This window comes from Gossypium hirsutum, chromosome A06 (assembly GCF_007990345.1).
Source record: "Gossypium hirsutum isolate 1008001.06 chromosome A06, Gossypium_hirsutum_v2.1, whole genome shotgun sequence".
Taxonomy (NCBI): domain Eukaryota; kingdom Viridiplantae; phylum Streptophyta; class Magnoliopsida; order Malvales; family Malvaceae; genus Gossypium; species Gossypium hirsutum.
The window spans coordinates 8,734,445-8,744,567 of NC_053429.1; positions in this window are offsets into that span (position 1 = coordinate 8,734,445).

A 10,123-nucleotide genomic window follows, 5' to 3' on the forward strand; every position below is an offset into this window, starting at 1 on the left:
TGATTTCCATAGTCCCGAACGAGCGAGTAACTTGGGACTTCTTTCAAACGGAATTCCGGAAGAAATTTATTAGCCAACGGTTCATTGACCAGAAGCGTAAGGAGTTCTTGGAACTCAAGCAAGGCCGTATGACTGTATCTGAATACGAACATGAATTCGTAAGACTTAGTAGGTATGCCCGGGAGTGTGTAGCTGATGAGGTTGCTATGTGCAAAAGATTCGAGGAAGGATTGAATGAAGATTTAAAGCTACTAATGGGTATTTTGGAAATAAAGGAATTCGTAACACTAGTTGAACGAGCCTGCAAGGCGGAGGAACTTGGAAAGGAGAAGAGGAAGGCTGAACTTGAAGCTAGGGATTATCGTAAAAGATCGACGGGTAAAGCTCCGTTCTCAGCTGTAAAGAAGTTCAAGGAGGACATTAATAAGTCGAGGGCGACTGCGGGAATTTCCATCAGGGCAAGACCATCGATGGGCTCCCGAGCTACTTCGGTAGCTAGTGTGGGCAATAACCGTCACGAGAAACCTGAATGTCCCCAATGTGGAAGACGACACCTAGGTGAATGTTGGGGCAAGTCTACTGGCAGGGCCTGTTACGGGTGCGGTTCGAAGGACCATCTCATTAGAGATTGCACGGAGCTGGATGAGAAGAATAAGATTCAAGGTGTAAGACCTAGTGGAGTGACATCTAGAGGTAGACCACCGAGAATTTTTGGAGGCAGGGGTGGTAGTCAGAGGGGGGCTTCTGATACGGCCGATCGCGCCGAGAACCGTGCTCCTGCTAGAGCATATGCCATTCGCGCACGAGAGGAGGCATCCTCCCCCGACGTCATCACTGGTACCTTCACTCTCTTTGATACTAATGTGATTGCATTGATTGACCCTGGTTCTACTCATTCATATGTATGCGAAACCTTAGCAACCAGTAAGACTCTACCTGTTGAGTCTACTGAGCTCGTAATTCGAGTATCAAACCCTTTGGGCCAATGCGTAAAATTTACCCTAGTCGGGAAGTGGTTTCGGGACCGCTAAACCGAGTCATAAAAATAATTAGCTGTCATATTTGATGCTTATTATATGTATATATGCATGTGTGAAAATTTCATATTTGAATTTTGATTAATTATAGGTGAATTTTTGTAAATAGGACTTATGTGAGAAAATTTTGAAATATGATAGGTCAAAGCATAAGGATCTATTAGTGCATGTAAGAAAAAGGGGGGACTTGCATGTCAATTTCCCCCCCCCATTTAGTAGTGGCCGGCCATGAGCATGAGAGTGGACAAAATGTTATGGGGTGAAACATGTTGGAAACATGTTGTGTTAGTGTGTTATGGGAGAAAAAAATATAATAAAGGGTTAGTAATAAAGAAATGAAAAGGGAGGGGTGATGAGAACAAAGTTGTCTCATCCATGTTCTCCCCCCCCAATTGCCGTGACTTGAGAAGGAAAGAAAGAAGAAAGTGAAGCTAAGGCATTTGGTCATCTTCAAGTTGATTAAGAAGCTCTTGAAAATTCGGTGCCAAGGGGAAAGGTTTCTAAGAGGTTTGGCCATGCATGCAACTAGAATGAGGTATGTATTGAAGGATTCTTGAAAATCTATGCATGTTTGAGATGGTTAGTTTAAATTCTACTCATCCTATAGATTGGACTTAGGATTTTGAGGTTGAAGTTCGGCCAAGAAGCTTGAAACTCTTAGTAGATGTGTAATGTCATTAAAATGGATAGTAATGTAGGATATGGTGAGTGGTTAATTGCTTTTAACTTGAAGGTTGAGGTTAAAATGGGTTAAGTGATTGCCGAATCTAATTTAGGGGTGGAGGATTGTGTTCATGTTATATTGGATAGGTAGAAGTTGTAATGAGGTTGAAATTGTTGAATTTGTTAGCTTGGTAACTAATGTAGTAATCGGCCATATGGGGTAAAATGGGATGTTCATTTTAGATGTTGTTTCATTTTTGAGAGACTTGGGTCAAGTATTCATGAGATGAAATTGTGTGACTAGATAAATTGAAGGTAATAATATAGTTGATGAATAGATATAGAATACATATTCGGCCATCACTTAGGAACATAGGTGATGTTGAGTTAAGCTTTGCATATTCGGCCATATATATATATACACAAATATATGTAAGCCCATTCATGATACTACCTTAGGACTATGTATATATAACCGACAAAAGAATGGGAAAAGCTAGCAACGGTGAAGGCCGAATGAGCTATAGGTGGTGTGGATGATTTTATACATGTGGGTGAGTGTGTATGCATTTAGTTGGTGACATTCGACATTTCTTAATTAACATTAGAAATGAGTGAATGAATCGGCATGTGTGTTTGTGAAAATGCCGAATGTGAATTTGGATAATATTGAGTAATGTATGTGCTTTAAAATGATGGAATGGAGTGGATGCTTTAAATGTGTTATGAACAATTATGAGTTAAACTAAGGGTTGTTAAATTACCATTGTCATTGCCGAATATACAAACATACATATGCATGTGTAATTGAAGTATGAATGGTTAGCAAGATGGTTAAACTAGTTAAATTATTGATTTAGCTCAAGGAGCTAAAGGAGGTGAATCGAGCAAGGCAAAGAAAAGGTTATCGAGTAGCCGAGTTGGAACCGTCTTACCCAACACGAGGTAAGTCATTAAGCATGTAGTGGGTAGTATTTCAAATGGTCATGATGTGTATGTATTGATGCTGATTGGAATGAATAAATATACATATATATATGCATGTACGTATGTGATGATGAAATTGTTGAATGAAAGAGAAGAGGTAAGATGTAATGAGTTGTTGATCTCGGCACTAAACGTGCGGGATAACCATTTATGACCATGAGATTGGCGCTAAGTGCGCGGGATTAAATTGTACAGCACTAAGTGTGCGATTTGACTATGTTGCACTAAGTGTGCGAAATGAATATGATGCACTAAGTGTGCGAATTGACCATGCGGCACTAAGTGTGCGAGATGGACTATGTGGCACTAAGTGTGCGATTTGATTACGTAGCACTAGTGTGCGAGTTGATTATATAGCACTGAGTGTGCGGGCTCAATAAATATTCGTGAATCATTATGGACACTATGTGTGCGACATTATTGAGTCGATCGTGGACAGCGGATCGGGTAAGTGTCTCGAGTACGTGGCTAATAGGTGCTATGCTTATACTTGGTGTTGAGCTCAGTAAGTTCGAACCTATGTGACAAATATACTTGAAGTCACGTACATAAAATTTATCGTAGGATGGGTGAAAGGCCGTATAGTCGTTTGGTTGTAACGAAAATAAATCGATTTATGAAATTGCTTCAATGTCCTATTGATGAGTATATAGAATGTGAATGCATGAATTGATATGAAATTGAATTGATAAGTTGGAGGAACTATGGTATGGTTCGGTATGGATGGAGTAAATTGTCTCGCTCCATTTTGTTTCCTCTTGTGATAATGTTGTTGATAGATGGTAGTGCATTGCTTATGACTTACTGAGTTATAAACTCACTCGATGTTTCCTTGTCACCCACTATAGGTTGCTTGGACTCATCTATTTTTGCGGGGTCGGGCCGTCGTTGAAGTCATCACACCGGATAGCAAGTTTGGTATTCTCTTCTTAGTGTGCTTAGAAGATCATTTTGGCATGTATAAGCTAGTATGTCGTGTTTGAATTATGGCATGTAAACTTTAAGCCATGCGAAAATGGCACGAATGTTCGATTGAGTTGGATCAAGGGTAGGCATGAAATGGACCTAGTTACTTTCGTAACAGATGCTGGCAGCAGCAGTGTCATGAGATTGAAAAATCACTAAAAATAGTAGGAGTGGAATTAATTGATGAATAAATTATGTAATCGAAGCTCGATGAGTCTGCTTTCATGAGGTAGTAACGAAAAGATCATATGGGCAGTATATTAAGAGATAATCAGATTTTTGTGGGACAGGGCCAGAACGGTTTCTGGATTCCCTGCTCCGACTTTGGAAATTCATTATAAATTAACCAGAGATAATTAGGGGTCGTACCATATATGTACAGATTCCTCTCTGAGTCTAGTTTTCATAGAAATAAACGGCATCAGTATTGATGTCCCGTGCAGGGAGATATCCAAATCGTAATGGGAAAAGGTCAGTGTAGTCGACCCCTGCAACTTGGGAGACTTTGACTAATAAACTGTACTAATTGGCCCGACCAAAAATTCTAGAAAAAATACATAGATGGGCACATGAGTCTAGTTTCTGGTAAAAATTACGAAACTGATTTTCGAGTTACGAAACTCAAGATATGATTTTTAAGCCGACTAGTACACAGATTGGGTAGTGTCTGGAAAATAAATTTTGTAAGGGGTTAAAGCCAGTTAACACCTCGGGTTCGACTCCGGTGTCGGTTTCGGGTTCGGGGTGTTACATTTTATTGGTATCAGAGCTATGGTTTAGTCGGTTCTAGGACTACCATAGCACGTATGAGTCTAGCTATACATGCCATAATGTTAATGTTTAAAAGGGTGATGACTTCTGACGGTGGAAATGTTTTTGTCTTGATTAGTAAATGGATCCCGGTGAGGAAAGAACCCTAGCGGATGACGTTGAGAGCGTAGCGGCTGCTCCTGCACAAGGGACGCCGCCTGTTGAACCTCAGTCATCTGCGAATAATCAAGGTGAGGGGGCTAAACAAGCCTTCTTTACCATGATGAATGAGTGGGTCGCGCAATATGCCCGAACCAACCCGGCTGTCCAACAATTCCCGAATTTGAATAATCCACCCCAAGAGCCTGTAATGCCATCAGTCGCTGATCCTGTGAGGCTGAGTAAGCCACCTGTAGACTTGATTAGGAAGCGTGGGGCCGAGGAGTTCAAGGCCATAGTAACTGATGATGCCGAAAGGGCCGAGTTCTGGCTTGATAACACCATTCGGGTGTTCGATGAATTGTCATGCACACCCGACGAATGTCTAAAATGTGCTGTATCTTTGTTGCGAGACTCAGCCTACTATTGGTGGAGGACCTTGATTTCCATAGTCCCGAACGAGCGAGTAACTTGGGACTTCTTTCAAACGGAATTCCGGAAGAAATTTATTAGCCAACGGTTCATTGACCAGAAGCGTAAGGAGTTCTTGGAACTCAAGCAAGGCCGTATGACTGTATCTGAATACGAACATGAATTCGTAAGACTTAGTAGGTATGCCCGGGAGTGTGTAGCTGATGAGGTTGCTATGTGCAAAAGATTCGAGGAAGGATTGAATGAAGATTTAAAGCTACTAATGGGTATTTTGGAAATAAAGGAATTCGTAACACTAGTTGAACGAGCCTGCAAGGCGGAGGAACTTGGAAAGGAGAAGAGGAAGGCTGAACTTGAAGCTAGGGATTATCGTAAAGATCGACGGGTAAAGCTCCGTTCTCAGCTGTAAAGAAGTTCAAGGAGGACATTAATAAGTCGAGGGCGACTGCGGGAATTTCCATCAGGGCAAGACCATCGATGGGCTCCCGAGCTACTTCGGTAGCTAGTGTGGGCAATAACCGTCACGAGAAACCTGAATGTCCCCAATGTGGAAGACGACACCTAGGTGAATGTTGGGGCAAGTCTACTGGCAGGGCCTGTTACGGGTGCGGTTCGAAGGACCATCTCATTAGAGATTGCACGGAGCTGGATGAGAAGAATAAGATTCAAGGTGTAAGACCTAGTGGAGTGACATCTAGAGGTAGACCACCGAGAATTTTTGGAGGCAGGGGTGGTAGTCAGAGGGGGGCTTCTGATACGGCCGATCGCGCCGAGAACCGTGCTCCTGCTAGAGCATATGCCATTCGCGCACGAGAGGAGGCATCCTCCCCCGACGTCATCACTGGTACCTTCACTCTCTTTGATACTAATGTGATTGCATTGATTGACCCTGGTTCTACTCATTCATATGTATGCGAAACCTTAGCACCAGTAAGACTCTACCTGTTGAGTCTACTGAGCTCGTAATTCGAGTATCAAACCCTTTGGGCCAATGCGTACTTGTTGATAAAGTGTGTAAGAGATGCCTCTAATAATTCGAGAATCCTGTTTTCCGGCCGATTTGATGCTTTTGCCGTTCGACGAGTTTGATGTTATTCTTGGTTTGGATTGGTTAACCGCGCATGATGCGGTTGTAAATTGCAAAAGCAAGACTATCGACTTGAGGTGCGCAAATAACGAAATAATCCGAGTTGAGTCTGCGGACTTAAGGGGGTTGCCAGCTGTAATATCAGCAATGTCGGCCCAGAAATATGTAAGGAAAGGGTGCGAAGCATACCTCGCGTATGTACTTGATGACAAGGAGTTAGAAAAGAAACCCGAATCGGTGCCGGTGGTCTGTGAATACCCGGATGTTTTTCCTGAAGAGTTACCGAGTTTGCCACCTGTTCGGGAGGTAGAGTTTGGTATTGAGCTTGTACCTGGAACTACGCCTATTTCAATCGCTCCATATCGTATGGCACTAACCGAGTTGAAAGAGTTGAAAGCTCAGTTGCAAGAATTGACGGATAGAGGTTTCGCTCGACCGAGTTTCTCACCTTGGGGTGCACCAGTATTGTTCGTGAAAAAGAAGGACGGAACCATGAGGTTGTGCATTGATTATCGTCAACTGAATAAAGTGACGATAAAGAATAAGAATCCGTTACCGCGTATTGATAATCTGTTCGATCAATTAAAGGGAGCATCGGTGTTTTCAAAGATAGATTTGAGATCGGGTTATTATCAGTTGCGGATTCGAGATTCGGACGTACCCAAAACTGCTTTCAGAACGAGGTACGGTCACTATGAGTTCTTAGTGATGCCGTTTGGGCTCACTAATGCCCCTGCGGTGTTTATGGATTTGATGAATCGGATCTTTAGGCCGTATTTGGATCGGTTCGTAGTTGTGTTTATTGATGACATCTTGGTCTATTCAAGAGATGAGACCGAACATGCTGAGCATCTGAGGCAAGTGTTGCAAATTTTGCGGGATAAGCAGTTATATGCTAAGTTCAGTAAGTGTGAGTTCTGGTTAAGAGAGGTTAGCTTCTTGGGTCATGTGGTATCCGCATCGGGTATTCGAGTTGACCCGAGCAAAATTTCAGCCATACTTAACTGGAAGCCTCCGAGAAATGTTACCGAAGTCCGGAGCTTTCTAGGGCTCGCCGGTTATTACCGACGATTTGTCAAAGGTTTCTCGATGATAGCCACACCAATGACGAAGCTACTTCAGAAGGATGTTAAGTTCGAATGGACGGAGAAATGTCAGAAAAGCTTCGATCAACTGAAAACTCATCTGACTGAAGCTCCAATTTTGGTGCAACCCGAATCGGGTAAAGAGTTTGTCGTTTATAGTGACGCATCCCTACTTGGGTTGGGTTGCGTATTGATGCAAGAAGGTCGAGTTGTGGCCTATGCGTCAAGACAATTGAAGCCACACGAGAGAAATTATCCGACCCATGATCTCGAACTAGCCGCCATTGTGTTTGCACTAAAAATATGGCGACATTATTTGTTTGGCGAGAAGTGCCATGTGTTTTCGGATCACAAAAGTCTCAAATATTTGATGACTCAACGAGACTTGAATCTGCGACAAAGACGTTGGCTTGAGTTGTTGAAGGATTACGAGCTTGTCATTGATTACCACCCGGGAAAGGCTAATGTGGTTGCGGACGCCTTAAGCCGGAAATCACTGTTTGCTTTGCGAGCGAAGAATGTACACTTGTCTGTTCTACCTGACAATGTGTTAGCAGCTGAATTAAAAGCCAAACCATTATTGACTCATCAAATTCGTGAAGCTCAGAAAGTTGATGATGAATTGGGTGCAAAGCGAGCTGAGTGTGTTCCGAACAAGGAATCGGAGTTTCAGATTGATGATGATGGTTGTTTGAGGTTTAGAAGTCGTTTGTGCGTTCCAAGGAATTCGGAACTCATTCCGATGATACTGAACGAAGCCCATTGTAGCCGAATGTCAATTCACCCGGGGAGCACGAAAATGTACAACGACTTGAAACGTCGGTTTTGGTGGCATGGTATGAAGCGAGACATCTCCGACTTTGTTTCGAGATGTTTAATATGTCAACAAGTGAAAGCGGAACATCAAGTGCCTTCAGGATTACTTCAGCCGATCATGATACCCGAGTGGAAATGGGACCGAGTCACAATGGACTTTGTGTCCGGACTGCCATTGTCCGCAAGTAAGAAGGATGCGATTTGGGTTGTCGTTGATAGGCTGACTAAGTCGGCTCACTTTATCCCCGTACGTACGGATTTTTCATTGGATAAACTAGCCGAATTGTATGTTACTCAGATTGTGAGATTACATGGAGTACCTATTTCTATCGTGTCGGATAGAGATCCGAGATTCACTTCGCGATTTTGGAAGAAATTGCAAGAAGCTTTGGGTACCAAGCTGCATTTTAGCACCGCTTTTCACCCCCAAACCGATGGTCAAACCGAGCGGATAATTCAGATACTTGAGGATATGTTGAGATGTTGCATCCTCGAGTTCAGTAGTTCATGGGAACGGTATGTACCCTTGATTGAATTCGCTTACAACAATAGTTTTCAATCAAGTATTAAGATGGCACCTTACGAGGCTTTGTACGGTCGTAAATGTCGTACACCATTGTTTTGGACCGAGCTCGGTGAAAGTAAAATTTTCGGAGTTGATTTGATTAAAGATGCCGAACAGAAAGTAAAAGTAATCCGTGAAAGTCTGAAGGTAGCCACAGATCGTCAGAAATCGTATGCGGATCTGAAACGGAAGGACATTGAATATCAGGTGGGAGATAAAGTGTTCCTTAAAGTTTCGCCTTGGAAAAAGGTACTTAGGTTTGGCCGTAAGGGCAAGTTGAGCCCGAGATTCATTGGGCCGTACGAAATCTCCGAACGAGTGGGGCCAGTTGCGTATAGATTGATTTTGCCCCCTGAGCTTGAAAAGATTCACGATGTCTTTCATGTTTCGATGCTTCGACGCTATCGATCTGATCCGTCGCATATAATTAGCCCATCAGAGGTTGAAATTCAAGCCGATATGAGTTATGAAGAAGAACCGATACGTATCCTAGCTCATGAGGTAAAGGAGTTGCGAAACAAAAGGGTTCCGTTAGTGAAGGTGTTATGGCTCAAACATGGGATTGAGGAAGCTACTTGGGAAACTGAGAGCTCGATGAAAGAACGATACCCAAACCTATTTACCGGTAAGATTTTCGGGGACGAAAATTTCTTAAGTGGGGAGAGTTGTAACAACCCAAAATTTACCCTAGTCGGGAAGTGGTTTCGGGACCGCTAAACCGAGTCATAAAATAATTAGCTGTCATATTTGATGCTTATTATATGTATATATGCATGTGTGAAAATTTCATATTTGAATTTTGATTAATTGTAGGTGAATTTTTGTAAATAGGACTTATGTGAGAAAATTTTGAAATATGATAGGTCAAAGCATAAGGATCTATTAGTGCATGTAAGAAAAAGGGGGGACTTGCATGTCAATTTCCCCCCCCATTTAGTAGTGGCCGGCCATGAGCATGAGAGTGGACAAAATGTTATGGGGTGAAACATGTTGGAAACATGTTGTGTTAGTGTGTTATGGGAGAAAAAAATATAATAAAGGGTTAGTAATAAAGAAATGAAAAGGGAGGGGTGATGAGAACAAAGTTGTCTCATCCATGTTCTCCCCCCAATTGCCGTGACTTGAGAAGGAAAGAAAAGAAGAAAGTGAAGCTAAGGCATTTGGTCATCTTCAAGTTGATTAAGAAGCTCTTGAAAATTTGGTGCCAAGGGGAAAGGTTTCTAAGAGGTTTGGCCATGCATGCAACTAGAATGAGGTATGTATTGAAGGATTCTTGAAAATCTATGCATGTTTGAGATGGTTAGTTTAAATTCTACTCATCCTATAGATTGGACTTAGGATTTTGAGGTTGAAGTTCGGCCAAGAAGCTTGAAACTCTTAGTAGATGTGTAATGTCATTAAAATGGATAGTAATGTAGGATATGGTGAGTGGTTAATTGCTTTTAACTTGAAGGTTGAGGTTAAAATGGGTTAAGTGATTGCCGAATCTAATTTAGGGGTGGAGGATTGTGTTCATGTTATATTGGATAGGTAGAAGTTGTAATGAGGTTGAAATTGTTGAATTTGTTAGCTTGGT